The following is an 18,248-nucleotide window of genomic DNA, read 5'->3' as shown; positions in this document are numbered from 1 at the left end:
ACAGACGTGTATTCTGCGATTTTCATTTAAAGCTTTAATAACTGAGAAATTGAGCAATAAAAAAACTGTGACGTCACATGCAGTTTTTCACAATTTGGCAACGTTGATACTTATTTAATACCGCGTCAAGAAAGAAGATTACGTCACCCTAACCCTATTTTACTGTTTATGGTTTCGTCGTTTTTGGTTTCGGCTTTGAATTTGTTTATTTTTTATTGCTGCACACATCAAATGCTAATAGTAGAGTACAGTTGTAAATATGAATTGTTGCAATAATACTTCTCAAGTTTCGCCATCCAAAATATTTCTACCTATGCCGAGATGGAAACTCTGAAAACATGGTGCACTTTGGCAAGACGTAAACTTACAAAAACTACCTTGTACTGTTGGTGAAGATCATTTTATTGTAAGTAGTAGTTATATGATTGCTCAAGAGTAGAAAGCACATTTAAACACTTGAAAGATTGAAAGAAAAAGTTCACAAAATAAAAACAATAATATTCATCATCAATATTATTGAGGTTAAACTGTGATTATGATGTTATATTGAATAATTTCTTCTTTGCTGTACGTCAATGTCAATACTGTCAATAGAGTTTTCCACAAGCATAATGTAATTTTTAGTAGCAGCAGCTTGAAATCCAAATTTATTTAGGTACGCAAATAAGAACTACATCAATGATAACTACATTAAGATAGCACTTTGCCTTTAGAAAGCCTGATTTGACTTGAAATTGACGTGAAAATTGGATTTTATTTGAAGATAGTTCCGCCAGTTTATCTTCGCAAATTAGGAAATTGACCAGTCATAGGAACCATGTAAATGTCAGAGAAAAGGTTGAAATTTGCATTCTAGAGACAAAAGCAGAGGTATTGCTAGAGAGAAAACCAAGGGTATTAATTACCTTTAAAAATCGAGTTAAAAACATATTACTGCAATGTTGTCAATGCTCTCTTAGGAAAATTATTGATAATTCATTAATTCATAAAGAAAAAAACACATTTTTGCACTGACATTACCAGAGACGATTGGTTAATCTATCCACCACATCAATCTAATCACATGAGTAAATTTTAATATGACGTCACAATTAATGTGCTGCGTCAGTGACACTTCCTCTGGGACTATTCAGCAATTTATATCGAATACTTTGTTACAAAAACTGATTTCTGCTAATACGCTTAGAGTATCTACTGAATTGAAAATTACAAACAAAGGTCCAAATAGAGAAGGAAATTATACTCACCAAGAAAACAGCAGAAACACTATAATTTTTATATTGCTTCAAACGATCATGCCATCCGATTTTTTAAAAGAGATAAATGGTCGTTCCACGATCTTAATGAGGGGTTATTAGTGCACGAGCCTGAGAAAATAACTTGTTGGACTGCTAAACGAATGTGACGTTCTTGACGTACGTGACGTCATTTGTTGTTAGAACGGCAATTACGTCACCCTGTCATTAACTATCTGGTTAACGACGTGAAATGAGACAAAAAAAAATCGGCGCCATTAAATATTTTAACATATGCTTAAGTTGCATTAGCATAACAAACGGATTATTATCGCAATTATGGTTAAACGCGTAGGCAACATTAAACAATTATTTATTTTGAAAGCGACCGTTTCTATTATCGCACCCAGGTGTTTGCTATTTAATTCCGCTCAATTATTACTATTAGCCTACTTCTTTTGTCCCTTTATATTATTGGACATGGATCCATTATTTAGTCCCAGTTCATTAAACTAACTGTCAATTTATATTATGTTTAAAAAGTTTAATAATGTTAGGCTGTTGTTCACTTCACATTTCTAGAAATCCCAGAGTGTCTGTTAAATAAGTACCTGATGAATTGGTAATAATATTCATTGAATGGTAAGAAATGTCATTGACCGACCATATTCAGTTACAACTAATGACACTAATTGTTAGTTTATATCATTAGTAGATTAAAGTTTATGTTGCTTTGGTAAACTTTTATTGTGCTAGCTGAGCCTTGAATTTAGGTTTACATTTCAAATTCATGCACCTCAGTGATTATTACAGTCTAAACCACAGATTCCCAAAGTGGTCCAGATGAGCCCCCAAAGGTCCGCTTGAGGCGGTCTACGTTGGTGTGACAAAAAAATAGGGGTTCTCAATTCGTAAGCAGGGGTTCACGAATCTGGTTTCGATAGTGACTGTTCAGTGTTTAGAAAATAGGACATTATTGGAAAAAAATCGGTTCTGAGCTTAGTTAATAAAAACACTGCACAGTAATAATTGATAGGTTAACATTGCAATTTTTTTCCTCTAAAACTTGAACTTTGAAGGAGGTGATTAGAGTTATCTGAAATATCATGAACAATTAATGCACAATTTGTAAAAATGCATGGATTTTAGCAACGTTGTCAGATTTAAAAAAAAAAGAATAAGTTTAGTTGACAAGTATTTTAACCGATGTTTACCAAAAACCTGAGAGAAAAATCTTTTTTTGCCGTGCAGTTTAACTGATAATTTTTAATTGAACACTCAATTCAATCCTTACTAATCCTCAATCAAACTCCGCCCGAGTGACTAAACTGACAATAACTCATAATCTTTCTCTTCCCGGCTATTCAAGCCGTAATTTGCCTCCTATAGGATCCATTTCAAACATGTTCAAATTTCAATAACCGACGTAATGCTCGAGATCCCTTTGGCTGGATTGGTTAAGGGGGGCCCGTCAGCTCTGATTAGATTTTCGCTTTTCCGGTGACGCTAGATGGGATCCTTCCTAATGTATTATAATTAGAACGTGGGAGGGGGAACGCTGGAAACGGGAAGCGGCTCATTAATTCGGCTTTCATGTATTCATAGAGAGATACTGGGATAGTTCTGGAGACGGATATATTTGGACTGGTGCTTTAGTTGGCAAAACTTGAAAGGGAAGTCTAAAACTAAATTATTTTATAAAGAGAACCAACATTGAATTTTAACTCTTCTCGACACGACCTCCCAAGAGAATCACTTTTTGCGTTTAGCGAATAGCTATCTGGAAGTGGAAGAAAATAAACAACTAAAGCCTTTTTAAACCTTTTGCTAGTTTACGTCAACAACACCAATTGAACAAGTGTTAAAAGAAAGTGCTCATATGCACTTGGGTTTGTTTACTTTTGCCTTTACTTCTTTAGAAACATACCATGTTTGAAATGCTATTACCGATGTCGAAACAAATTTTTTTGATTTGATTAAAGTCGAGTATTCTTTGCATTATGATCTATTTTTTGTCTTGAATATTTTTACAAAATGGTAGACACAGGGTGCTACAAACTTGAAAATCAGTCGTTCTGACATTTTAAAAACAAAAGAAACTCTAAAACAATCTGCGTGTCACAAAAGAATTACAAAAAGTTATCGACCTAAATCAAGTTGCAAGCTTGGTAACAATGCGGAAATTACAGCAATTTAAGGAATTACATACAGGGTCTTTCAGAGTTGTTGTGACAAACTTTTGAATATTCCTCCGCGTTATGCTCAACATTTGTTAAAAATACCTACAAAGAAAAATATTGTTACTGTTTGGGCCTACTATGCTCGATACTTCTGAACGAGCACTCGATTCGGGATGGAATCGACGCGCCGCAATATCTGGCCGGGCGCGTGTTAAAGTAGGTCACAGTTAGGAAGCGACACCTGAGTGCGTATTCTTGAAACGAGGGAAGCGAGTTACCAAGAGAAAGACCTGTAGAATGTGACGGGAACCCGCCATTGTCAGCTTCTTTTGTTACATTCTATCAACACTTCTATTGAGAATTCCGTTCCCTGCTTTCAAGAATAGGCCCCCTGGAAGCATCTTTGATATTCGAGGCAAAGCGCGAAGCGTTTTGCGGTCATTCTAGAACGTGGTTTGCGAATATAAAAGAAGCGGTTTCAGACGGCGGGAGTAGTGAATTTGGGAACGCGGTAGGTAAGTTTAAATAGTGAAATAATTGTGGAATTGTAGTAGTGTTTTTTAGTAGCTAAATTAATTATTGTACGGAGTATTTTGAAGTGTAAATAAATTTATAATTGTTGAGTTAAATTGACTTTGTGTAAAACCACGGTCAAAATGCTCTAATATCAATTAAAATTTAATGATAATCATCGTTGTCCGTTGTTGATGTGGGTGACACAGACCAGTGGGTTGTTGGCCCGTTGACACGGAAACAAGAGCAATTAAAAATCGACGGGCCTGTCTTTTCAGAGTTCTTCTCTTCAGGAACCGGTGTTTACGACTTTTTGTTGCCAGTCGGCTATTAATAATACACATGTCCGACCGTGTCCGCTCTTTTCTTCCAGCCATATGGCGCGCTCGTTAAACTGAAATATCGCTATTGTAAATCGGGACGAATCGAGTTACATCTACGATATTACCGCCAATTAAAACTAATTGATTAGCCTTTGATTTTAAGCGTTATTGGCGACGCAGAACGCGCACTGAATCTATAAAACCAGAATCGAATCGCCATGACTGATGGTCGGTTTAAAGGCGAATTAATCTTGAGGAGACACGAAACTACCCAGCACAACCCATATTGTTTGGAAATACATACACACGCTGTGCATGACGTACGGGTTGACGTCACGCAAAGACCATTAAAGGACGTTGTTGCAGGTCGCTTTGAAGGACAGTGCACAATGTAAAGCCGCAGGCAATTGCCAGTCTGTATACAATCATAAATCTAAACCCGTTACAAAGTCTGAAGACTAATAATTGCTGTTGCAACAACGCGTCACAAATCATCCCAGTGCTGGATTTCTCCCGGTATTATTATTAAGAATGAACATTTCGGAATACATTGGAAAACAACGATAAAACTTTTGTTTGTCCAACCAACACAAACTCGGGCCGATCAAATAAATGCGAGAATAATATTTGAATAAATTATTTTTATCTGTTGGCTCGAGATAACAAAGCGAACAGAAAGCGATTCCCTCTGTCTGGCAGTTATTTACTTTGGACTTGTCAACGGGCAAATAAACGAAAATGAAAAATGATTTAATTCCAAGTAAATGGTACGGTAGGTAGTTTGGGGTTTTGAAAGCGATTAGCATTAAGTGCTGGCTTTGGAGACAGCTTATTCTGGGGTGCGGACGCTGTTAGCTAACGATAACGTATTAAAAATTCAATGTAAATCCTCATGGTGCTTAGATGTTGTAGTTTGCCCTCAATATGCAATTACCAAACCAAAAACTATATACGATAAATCTTTGGGATTTACAGCCTTTTAGCACTTTTAGGTTCAGTTGTAGGAACTGTAGTTTTAGTTAAGTTGGGACTGTTGTTATTGTGACATATTTGGCTCAAACCGAGTTAAAAATATTGGGTTTGTCTACCATAGTGAAATTTAAGGTTTCAAATATAAACTATAGGTATACTTAATGTGTTATCAGTGTTCTGGTATACTTAATGTGTCATCAATATCGGTTAGCATTGATAAAATTCAAGTTTTGGTAGTTTTATTCAATGCTAATAACCTTTTTTCATCTCGTTTGGTAAGATTTGTAGAAATTTTTAACTTTAATTGTTTTTTATTGTATATTTCTTATCGCGTTTTTTTTCTTTTGCCTTTAAAATTAATTTTGCTTCTGAATCGACATTTAAAGAAAAGTACCTTGAAAATTGTCTTCTTTGGAGGATCAACCAACATAAAGTAGGTGAAATAATTTCGGAGAGATTAAGAAAAAAAATGAAGATACAGACAGGGTACCTAATTGTAAGTTCCTCAATGTCACCACCATCCTCCATTGGTAGATAGTGGATAGGACTTCTAGAATACGAAAAATGTTCTATGAATATGGGTTCGCAAAAGCTTCCTTACCAAGATATAATTTTTGAAATTTAATAGTGATATTGTGCTGAGAAAAATGTATGTTAATGAGGTTATGATTCCAGTCATTGAATAGACAAAAAACTGGATAAGACATAATCGAGGAAATAATAGTCTTTAGAAGTCTTCTTTCAGCTTTGTAAAAGGTGCAACACATGCAGTTAAGGGGGAGTAGAACCTGAAAGATGGCAAAAACCATTTTTATTTGTTGTCAATGATAATATAGCAGGAAGGAGCTCTTCCACACAAGCTTGATAGACAATAAATCGACCATTACCTACCTGAAGATCCATTCTCGGTTCTATTAGTTTTTATTGTATGGGATATATTATAAACGTTTAGCTGGAATAACTTGGAGAATTTAAAACTTAGATGTTAAACAATTTGTAAAACTTGCCCACATTGGACAAATGGCAAGTTAGGATAGATAACCCAGGAGATAACAATATAATTGGTAAGCTGTTTTTGTTTTTCTGAACAACATTTAAAAATACCTCGCTAAAATCTTACCGAGTTTAATGTAATTTACGTAAATTAGCAAAGTTTTTAGATGTCACTGCATAAACATGCTTGGACTGAAACACATTTTTTCGTCTACAACAATCAATACACTCTCTAAAATTCCAACCTCAAACACGTTATAATTAGGTACCTCTCACTATACCCATCTATAAAAATAAAGTTCAGCCAATGTGGAACTGCAAGAAGCATACTAATTGGCCAATCGGCATTCAGTCATTGACGAGAATTTTAAACTGAATCAACTTATTGGTTCGGCAAAGCACTTTCCAAATAATACGAGATAATTGAATTATTGGGTAATTTAAGTAAAAAGTGCTCCAGTCGTTTTAAGTGTTCGGTTTGAGCTCCATTTAATTTAACGTAAAGTGCATCCATTTTATTGGACACTTCTGTATTTACATTCCTTCCCGTCAGTATTGATGTAGATGTAGTTTTATTGGCAGTAAAATCTTTTACAAAGACTGCGCTATTCCAATAAATGTAACTCGAAAGCTCGCTCGAAAGCAGGAATGTCACTTAAAGTTAAAGACATGGATGTCTACTAAAGTATCATGTATTGAATAAAATCGTTTTTAAAAAAAACTAACGTTATTGAACCATATTATTTCTTTGACGAACAGTGGGATGTACCGAGCGTTTTTGGAGTTCAATACCAAGATACTACCTACTACCTACCTATTTGAAACCCGAGATGAAACCAAAAGGATAATGTCCTCTTTTTATATGATCATGTTGGGATTTAATTTTTTGAGCCTTTTTTTTAACATGGATAATTTGTTGGGGACCACACCACAATCTGGTAGACCTATTGAGAAAAATTCCAACTTATTCAATGGAAAAGCTTTTTTGCAGAGACCAACTCATCAGAAGAATTCATGCATTTATTCAGCATTTTTAATAAAGTAAAAAATATCCACTTTTGAAATCTAAAGCTTTTTTTAGTTATGCTCGCCAGTTATGTTATCAGTTAACAGGCGACTACAATCAACTTAATGTGCACCAAGAGAAAATGTGACTGGTAATTGCTAAATTAAAATTAATAGTAACTGACTCATGAAATGATCTTAAAACTAGGTTAATATCTTCATAAAAAAAAAGAGTAACAACGACTTGCACTGGGTATAGTATAAAATCTTAAGGTTATCGCACATCACTGTCAGTTACAAACAAGTTTTTCTAGAATTGAGACTAACGATGTTAATCAAAGCTGCTTAGCCTGAAAAGCAGAAAAAAAGTAAACAGTTCTCAGGACTTCTTGATTTACGCTGCGGACAAACACGAGTTTCCAGTTCTTAACATTAAATACAAAGTGAATGTTATTCATATCTATGTCTGAGTTAAATTGGCAAATGCCAACAAATAAATAAGCCAACGTCATCAGCATCGAAATACCGACATTTATCAGTTGGTATTTTTAGATCGAATTAATAATCCCCGCTCTCTCTTTCTGACTGACGAACGTATTTGCTGTACACACGATTGGGAGGTAACGGTTTTAACATAATTAAACTGTCATCCTTATTAAATAAATTTAATGCTTTTATACGGCAGGGTAATCAAACGCCGATTACAGATTTAATTATTGTTTGCGAAAGCGTTAACGTGGAAGGCTCGCTGGATAACGAACGTGCACCATTATTATTGTAATGAGACAAATGGCGGTTGTATTTATTAAATTGTAATTGCCAGCTACTTTGTGCGAACAGATTTACTTTGTAACATGCAAATTGAGTTGTTGAATACGTGGAATTTTATTTTGTCAAATAGTTGGGAAACGTGCGTCGTTGTACTGTGAAATAGTGGACGACGTGGGACGAGACACTTCACAATCCATCAAAACGTTATATTTTTAATATTTTTGAAATAATGCGGGAAGTGGTTAAGAAGTTGTAGACATACAAAATTAGTTCATCGGGAATCTGAATTCTAAACACAATACATTTTTTAAAATCGATTGTTAGTAAATTCGATAAATTCAAAAATTAACCCAACATAATTTTTTTAATTTTGTGACTCATTCTTTTTAAGAATATCAGCAGGTATTTGGCGAAAAAGCTATTTTGTCTAGTTTTAGAGCTTTTTCCTCTTTTTTTCTCTCCTTTAAACTTTTCTTTTTTCCTTATTTCAATTATTTTTTTAATCTGGTGGCCTTCTCTTATCGTCTTTTAATTCTTGTTTCTTTTGTTTTTGAAATTTATTGGCTTATTCCTTTCTCTTCTCTAGAGTTGGGTTTGGGCACGCGGCAACCTTCCAAGAAGGAAATAAATCACTAAAAAAATTAAATAAAAAAATAAATAAAATAAAAAAAAAAATAAAAATAAACAAAAAAAAAATAAAAATTTAAAATATAATGAAAAAATAATTTAAATTTTATTATTATTTTTTTTTAATTTCTAATAAACCATAATCTCGCGGTCCGGACCAGAAGCTCATTCAAACAGCTGAGAATCAAAAGAGCATGCGTATTGGCCATACTGAAATAATTCGTCAATTAAAACATTTCGTTGCCGTTTATAAAATTAAATTGTTGGTTTTCATTTGCACTTCAGAACCTCATAACAGTACTACACAACTACATCACAAATAATAAATATCTAGATAAAAATAACACAAACCAAAACATTGCTTTACTAATTTTGCTCCTAATTTTGTTTGTTTTATTACTTTAATTAAATCAGCAGCCCTCAAAAATATCCTTGAAACCAATTAGAATCATGCAAACATAATTCTATTTATGATAAAAGATAAAACTCGCAACACTGTATATCTCTTATGTTTGCACTTTAAAAATATGGATTTTCAGTTTAAGTTAGAATCGGCCATATTGATGACGACATCTAACATGTGAGAATCTCTGGTGATGCGAAAGTAACATTGACAGTTTGACACAGCAAATGTCAATATTGTCAAATACGTCATATAACCACAAACAATAATTGCTAATCCGCCAGGAAAGTTTTGGAAAAAATACGAAAATTTCCATATTTGCCCAACCCTACTCTCATTTCAATTATTGTTCTTTTTAATCTCTCAGAATGTCAATATTTTGTGCAAAATCTATTTTATCTAATTTTGGCACATTTTCTTCTTTTCTTTTTTCCTTTCAATTATTTTTTTTTAGTCTGGTGGCTTTCTTTTATCCTCTTTTAATTCTCATATTTTTAAATTTGATGGCTCATTCTTCTTCTCTCCTCTTATTTTGTCTCATTTCAATTGTTCTTCTTGGGTTATCAATACTTCGCGCAAAAGCTATTTTGCCTAATTTTGATGCCTTTTATTTTCTCCTTTCAATTCTTCTTCTTTTCTTCCCTGTTTCCAATCCTCCTTTTTTTTTCTAATGTGGTGGTTTTCTCTTATTGCCTTTCAATTTTTAAATTTGATGGTTCATTCATCAATTATTCTAAATAATTTTCAAACAGAGTTAAGCAAACTGTTTTTGCGTGTGTTTTGCACTAATGTCAGTGATACTTAATGAAACATTTCTATATGTCTAATTTTGTGATTACTCGAATTAACAATTGCTCATAATCTGAATTAACCAGGACAATTTAGATTTTAGATAATCTCTTTTGAATCTTGTCAATCGTTTTGCCACCACTGTCTAGGAAAGAAAATATACTTTTTTAAAGGTGTTCCGGTAAGGTTATTAATCCATCATCCGTAATTATAGCAAATTAGTCCTATAATCCGAGGTTCAATCAAAGATTTACAGCCGATCTCTCAGCAACAATAGGCAATAAAAGTGGATCCCTGATAGGTGATAACTGATACATTTATACCTCGATTTATCCAGTCTATAATTTCTAAAAATAAGCTGGTTTTCACAAAAATGCCGACTTCAATGTGATTCAAATTGATGTAGGTAACTAAAGACACGTAAAGATTGAACTTAACATAAAGTTGATAATTAGATTAACATGATGTATGATTATGTGTTACCAGAATAGTTAAAGGGAGGGTTAAACATTGAGTAAAAAAAGTACCTACAGGAGTACAGATTAACACAAATGTTTATTTTTCATGCACTCTATAGAGAATAGAGGGTGGATGACTAAAGTTTTTGTATGATATTAGTAAGGAGACAAAACCATTGCCACGGAGATGAAACCAATGTTCGTAACAAATTTGAATCTCTCATAAATGAACTTACGACAATATGTGAGTATTTTTCACTAGGTATTTGAACTGATCCTCCAAACGATCCTACAACTGTGCACATTACAAAAGGAAGATAAGAATCAACATCAAAATGCATGAGCAAACAACCTGAAGCACACAGCCGGAGGCGACTAATGAGAGTTATAATGTTCCAGGTAGGCAGAAATGGCAAAAATCGAAGAACACAAATCCGAACACGAAACCTCGACATTTGTCCCCGTCGTACCGTCGTAAATCATCTGTCTGAGCCAGCCAGACATCTCCGAATGGCGATAAACAAAACGTAACTAATAACCCATCCCACTTTAGTGGCTGAAAGGCCGTCAACATGAGACCAGAAATACCAAGAGATTTCTTCTTCAAAGTAATGCAAAAAAAAACTTTTTAGTTGAGCTGTTTTGAGTCAGTCCTTTGTTTGGTGTTGTATAGGGTGACGTCACTACCCTACTAGCACATCATTTTGTGGTCCCAAAAGGGTTGAAATTGTTGACCGTGGATTACTGCATTATTAAGCCCATCTACATTAACTGGAAAACAATCGCGTATAGAAAGTTCTCTCTCAGCAACACAGAAGAAAAAAAAGCACATCAAATTAAATCTATTGTTGGTGTTTATCTTAGCATAAATACTGCCATCGCCATTAGAACGTAGTAAATTTACAAGCGATTGTTTAGATAATGAGATTAAGTGGTGGATTAACTGGAAAGATAAGAAAGACGGTATTTATCTTGAGCTTGGCTGCTTGAGAGGTTTCATAGGCTTAACGTGTGGTAATTAAACAAAGTTTCCGTTCCGTTTCGATGAAAGTTATCAGATTTATGGCTGGGTTGGGCCAGGACTATGAAAAGAATTTCAACATACCCAGAAATTTTCATAAACCGAAGGCATTAGCAATTTTAGACAATAAACATGCTTTCAACTCCGTTGAGCGTGAATGGTTTGGCGTGTTGCGTGTAGATCATTTAAATACAGAATTGACATGAAAGGATAAGAAAAAACTTGAAAAATACAGTAAGAAAACTTACAAACATGCATTGCATGCTATGTCGAGGTGGGTAATGTTATCTAGGAGGTTGTCTGTAGCCCAGTACAATGCCTATAACTTAAACTGAAAAATGTTTTCTAGTTAGTTTATTACTTTTCTAGACATTTCTTGTCATTCTGAATATTCTGTTATTATCTACATTTTTGAGGATGATGATCATCACTTTGATCATAAAGGTAGTCACAAAATCCTACACATACATTTTCCCATATTATTATGCTTAATACAGGATAAGTGTATTAAGAACACTCTGAAGTCATTTATCTCAAACATCTCAATCAACTTAATTACATCTCACTGACAACTAGTTTAGGAAGTACTTTATTTACTTCTAGACAGTGCAGGATAGTGCATGTCTAATTAGAGTTAATTACTAAGGAAATTACCATTCAAAATGTCCTTATCTATACAATTACACTGCAATTATTAACATACATTTTCCCTTGAAAACAGCAAAAATTTACTTGTCTCATGTATGGAAATTAAAGGTGGATTTACACAGTAAATAAAATATCATGATCACGTAAATCAAAGTGGAACATGGCCTATACAGGCAAATAACAACTAAGTAAGACTTTTGCCTTAAGTATTGTTTGATAACTTTTTGCAATTTTTTAAACAATTAAACTTGTGTTTAGGTGCTTGCTTACTTTTTTTATTAGGTATGTTCTTAAGAAGATATCTTAACCTTTCTCATCAGTTATTTTATTTTTGAGTCCAAAATGCTTTTGAAACAAACAATTCCTTTTGAAATACATTCCAGTACTTAATTTAAGGATTATTTTACACTATACCCTGGACAAAATTTCCTTCCTTATAATGTTTCAGTTATCTGGAAGATAAATATGTGGACCATCTGCAGTTTTTAATTTGGTTTTTGTTTATATACAATACAATAAACATGCACTAGTTTTATTAAAAGGATGCTGTACTTGTAAATCATTTGAGACCAGAAATCCATTATAAAGCTTCTCTAAAACATAATTTTATAAAACAAAGTAAGTCTTCCAGGAGGTCTTCAAGCTGAATTCCAGTCTCAATTCTAACCTGCAAATGTGTGTAGTTAACAGAAGTTAACCTCGATATTAACACAATTTTCCAAATATTTTAAATAGTCTATGACTTAGGTTTAAGTACTCAACACAAAGCTTTGATATTTCCAGGAATGTTTAAGCAATGTTCCTGGAACCTGGAATAATACCCACAATCCTCCACATAATCATTGAAAATCATTGCAAGCATTAACTCTGTAAATGTGGCAACTCCTAGACCACTTAGACTTAAAAATACCTGGGACAAACAAGTTTGGGTAAAGGGTTCGTTTTAATGGTTTTATGGGCCTTAAATCGAGTACCTCTACTTTCTGAAGGTACTTTAGGGCCCACCCTGTGACCCTACTTAAGACATAAAAAACAAAATTCATAGCCAAGCAAAATTTAACGGAAACGGCAAATAATTCATTAGACCAGGCCACAAAAAAAGAAAAACGGGATATTAGCATATCGAATGGCAAATCCGAGATGCAAAACGCCGCAAAACGCGATAGGCAACAAAAAAAAAGGACCCCGAATGCAATCTGTCAAAGCCGCGTACACAAGATGGCTTCCTCGAAATGAAAACGTGGGCATTTTTCCACGTTAAAACGAGACGGACATATCCGGACTCTGGGATCGTCGACAGAGATAGCGATACGCTGGGGCACATCGGCCAGAAAAAGACCGGTTACGTGCAGTGGAAACGCGCGAGACAAAGAGGTGACGAGGTATGCACAACAAGACTGGATTACACAAACGTAAACGTGACTTTACCGCAGTTCAAAATCATTTTAATGCTTATTTTCATAGGTTAATGGCGGGTTAAATGAAATATCTTACCGGCTAGGAGCTTGATAATCCTGAGGGTGAACGCGATAAAGTTAATCCGTGCCTAAAGGAAGGAAGGAAACCACCAACACTGAATCACTAAACACTAAGATCACAGAGCACACATTACGATCACCCCTCGTTTTGGGCTACACTATACACTGAAACACCAGCGAAAAATAAAACGATAAATTAAATCTAGTTACGGGCACGACACTCTTCTTTCCTCGGACATTCTATTCACGAGAACCAGCCACAAGGCACAGTTTTCCAAACAACGAACTCTGCCGTGCGCCACGTTGCCACATCGCACCCAACAGTTCAACTCTTGCCGCATTTTTCGCGGCAACGTAAACGGTAACTCAGAATAAACTTCACAGAAGTTTGGATAGGTTTGGCAACGGTGCCGCTTACCGAATGAACTCGACGTCGGCCGAAATATGGCCGCCGCGCTTAAATCGGCTTCGCAGTCAGGCAGCCCCTGAGAGCTGTTTTTTTCCTGTTTCCTTATAAATGCCAATAAATGGGGGATATTTATAGGTAATTCCATTTCTGGGTTTCAAAATAGGTATTGGTTGAAATATCCTATTTCATCTATGTCACTAAAGCTCTAATTAAAGTTATAGTTATGTCTTAGTAGACCTTTTAATGTATTACTTACCTGGTGTTTTTAGGCTTTGAAGTACACTTAAATATTACTCATTCTTTTTCCATAGTAGCAATAATTATTCTTGAACTACTTGAGCTGTTTTTTTTCGGTTTCGGCTTCAAGTTTCAAAGATCATGTGACCTGCGTGTGATTTTATAATCATGGTGTCATGTGATTTTTAGACTGTCAAAAGTGACGTTAAATCAGAAGACCTAAGGCTAAGTACACATGTGCAACTTGCAAGACAGTGATTGGTCAAAAAACAACTGCTTATGATTTGTTGCTTTTTCTTGACAAATTTCCAACAGGACTGGAATTGCGGCCGCTTTAGAAAAAATTAAAACACAAGTACAAAAAAATATGATAAAAAGTTACATTATAAAACATTTGGTTAAGGCTTAATAGCACAAACATTTTTCAGTTGGACAGGAAAGGTTCCAATTCTGATTTATCATAAACTTAATTGATTAAAAATATCCCAACGGCCCATACCATCTTGTTTTTGTTTAATTTACGAATTAGAACGTTTTGAATTGGTTATGGCAACATTGTGTGGCAAAAAATGACAAACGTCAGTTACGTCATTAAACAAGACAGATGACAGATAACAGTTGACAATTGAATTTATTTTTTATTGTAATCATGTTTAAGAGAAAAAGTTTTTAAAACTCCATCTTATTGATAATTACTTTGCTGGTTTTTACCGTCACCATTTTGAATTAAGCTTGTCTTAAGTTATGGTAAGTACTGAATTTTTTTAAAATATAACACTGTTTCTTAAAAATTCTAAATCTACTGTGCAAATTCTTCTAAATGACTGATTTGATTGTTTTTTTTTTAAGATTCTAAATCAAGGTACAGACTAAACGACGGTCATAAATTAATACCAATTTCTGTCCTTGTCAGCTGAACTTTGGCCTATCACAACCAATTAAGTAGCCACTCCAGTTTTAATGATTGGTACTGGAGAATTTGTGGAGAGCACTCTTTGATAAAATTTTAGTATTATTATCCATGTTTATTTAGCTGTTTACTGAAATTAATGTGATGTTGTGTAAACATAGTTGACAGTTGTTTATCTTTTTTTTTTTAACAAGTCAGTAGATATAGGAGAGTGTTATTTTGTAGATGCAAGTAACAGTTTAGAATTTTTTTTAGTTGAAGCCATACCTTTTTAAAAAATTAGGCCAAATGTCACTGTCACTTAGATTTCATACAATGTTGCCAAATGTCATATATCACACTGACCTAAAATTGAATTTGATTGATGTATGACGTCACATTTATGTCGAACTTAACGACCCAGCGTAACAACATAAACGTAATTACCTCAATTTATATAAGATTCCTAATCATCAAACGTTTTAATAAACTGGAGAAAATTAAACATTTTGCGGTTTAGAAGGAAAACGTGTTCAAGGAATAAAAGGCAGCAAAAGGCCAGGCCGACTAAAAAGTTATTACCGGTGTAATTACAACATGTTGTAAAGCCATCAAGAGTGGTCCGACTCTTCTACAAAATGAACGACCTTTGAAATCGAGGTGCGCCCACGTTGTTTCGTGTTTTAACTTGACGTACACGTGCGAGTTATTTTGTTTTTCTCCGGTATCTGGGTACATCTGTGTTTTTTTTTTCGTGTACGTGATGATCACGAGATAACGCTAAAAACAATAGTAAATACCTCGAAACGGGATCTGAATGGCTTCTACAATAACAGCCAGCAGATTAGATGCTGCGAGGTAATGGAAGACTGGTTCGTTCATTTTTTTTATAATTTTTAAGTACCACAGGTACTTGACTTGCTGACCAGTGTTGCCAACCAATCAAGTTAATTTAATAGCATGTTTCAAAATAATAATGTAATAAAAACTGTTGCTAAAGGGACACTAAAAAAATGAGAGAAAAATTTGAAACATTGGCAACACCGAGTTAAACTAATTATTATTCTGATCTTGTCGCGGTGCACTGGCAACGAGGGTAAGCGGAGCGTGTGGCAACGTTGCCGGTCGACTGCATCGGCCATGTTTCCGTGGAACAATCGCCGAGCCGGCCGATGTTCCGACGGATTCGCTTTCATCTCGTCGACTTTAAAAAGGTCTTTTCATCTCTTCCACGGCCGTATTTTGCCGTATTCCCCGGTCGTAATACAACGGATCGGTTATTTGCTGGGGCTCTTTTGTGCGAACGCGTAACGCCCATTCGGATGCCTTACCATACAAGGAGGAAAGCGTAACGTTATACTTAAAAATTTTAGAGCCCCGAAGATCCGCTCGTCTCGCTGTCACTGATGTCAGCGTCCGTCCAGCTGGACAAAACTCGTCCGCTAAATTATGCCGCTTTAATTGGACGCCCTTGCTACATCCGAAGTTCTTTTGTTTGCGTTCTGTCTGGGGTACCTGCGACCGTTTTGGTTCAAATCGATTTGTATTCATTAACTTTCTTTTTTTATGTAGCCTGTCATTAGTGGCGTTATGCGATTTTTCAGTCAATTATTCGTGAAATAAACAATCTTTTATTAATACCATGGCTATTGCTACAGGCACTATACGGGAAAGTGTTGAGAAGATATTTCTTCTTTTTTGTTTTCTCCAGTTCTGCGTAACTAAAGCCAGACGTAGATAGATTTATTTTCAAATCTCAAGTGTTTCTAGTCATTGCTAAACAACTTACGTATAAAATCAACACACATCGAAATGATTTGACAGTTAAAGTCACATGATAGCTTTATAAATTAATCGATCAATTAGTTTTCCTACGACCATCTGTCAGATTATGTCACATTGATTATTCTAACTTAAACTCCAACTTTGTGACTTTAATTTGTAATTGTTGCAGTAGGTAGCTTTGAATTTAGGGTGTGGATAAACTCTCAGTGGAGACAAGGAAACAATTTTCGACACACGAAAAAGTCACTGAAGCAAAAAGGTAGTCCAGATTAAGAAAAGAAATATCCTCATTATAGTAGATCGGTTATGGTGTTTGGCTGCTAGGGGGGGTTTTCTATAGTGATTTTTTAACACTTTGACCTTGAGTAACTCACTTATTTGACAGATGACATCAAAAAGTCACTGAAACTGGTCGAAGATAGAAAAGGAGAACTTTGTCGTTGAAAACAAAAAGCTCAATTTTTGTATTCTTGGTTTCTTCACTATTTCAATTTGTTATTTTACAAATAGATTTTTTACTTCCAACATTCAAATAGATAATTTTTTTTTTACTTATTACAACATAATCCTATGAAGACTTAAAAGTTCATTACTACACTTACTACTTACAGTTACTACAATAATTAGTAGAAAATTGTTGTTTGTAAAAATAATACTTAATAATTATAACTACAACTTTTCAAATTTTGTCCCAATTAATCTCAAAAAATTTGAAACTTTTTAAAATTTGGAGTATATTTTTATAACTTTCTTTATCTTATCTATAATTGTGTTTTTTCGTTATTGCGGCTTTCCTTTCCTTGGAAAGCCCTAATCTACAATAGTAAAACAAGTTGTTGGCCAGTAAAAATAATAATAGTTTAGTTTGCATTTTAATAACGAATTAGAACGAATAACGAACAGTGTTGCCAAGTGAAAATATTTAATGGCGGTAGAATAATCAGTCAAAAAACGGTAGATAACGGTAGATCAAAACAAATTCATTCATTTTACATTTATTATACAGGCTGTCGTTTAATAGTTGTTCTTGCTATAAAAACGGTATTTTAAAAATGTTTACATTAGTGACAGATATCACGTGGTTTTAAAGGATAATTTAGCTAGACAGTCACGTGACCATTGTCAAAAATCATAAATCTCAAAAACACTCTTTATATCGAATTCTGCAAGAAAACGTTTCTAAACCCTGATTTTTGCAACTTTAGATCATGGTTTGACAGTTTTGACGTTAGTGACAGTTGTCACGTGATTGTAGAACACTATTTAGCCAGACATGTGATAATTGTCAAAATAACTGTCATAATTCTCAGAAACACATTTTACATCAACGACTGCAAGACAACGTTTCTAAACCCTGATTTTTGCAACTTTAGATCATGGTTTGACGTTAGTGACAGTTGTCACGTGATTGTAGAACACTATTTAGCTAGACGGTCATGTGATTTGTCAAAATAACTGTCATAATTCTCAGAAACACGTTTTACATCAACGACTGCAAGACCATGTTTCTAA

General features: G+C 34.4%; 1 protein-coding gene across 3 annotated transcripts in view; it reads right to left on the bottom strand.

Annotated features, from left to right (window-relative positions):
* sbb (scribbler) overlaps window positions 1-13,714 on the bottom strand; it is a 77,429-nt gene extending 63,715 nt beyond the window's left edge. For all 3 annotated transcript variants that reach the window (XM_081974209.1, XM_081974211.1, XM_081974210.1), the window contains exon 1: window positions 13,433-13,714. The gene's annotated coding sequence lies outside the window, so the exon portion shown is untranslated. The remainder of the gene's footprint in view (window positions 1-13,432) is intronic.
* Window positions 13,715-18,248: the final 4,534 nt, after the last annotated feature.

The sequence above is a fragment of the Ips typographus genome, linkage group LG2 (assembly GCF_016097725.1).
Source record: "Ips typographus isolate SLU linkage group LG2, UJ_Ityp_2.0, whole genome shotgun sequence".
Taxonomy (NCBI): domain Eukaryota; kingdom Metazoa; phylum Arthropoda; class Insecta; order Coleoptera; family Curculionidae; genus Ips; species Ips typographus.
Note: the sequence above shows the minus strand (reverse complement) of the source record. Positions and strands in the feature narration are given on the sequence as shown.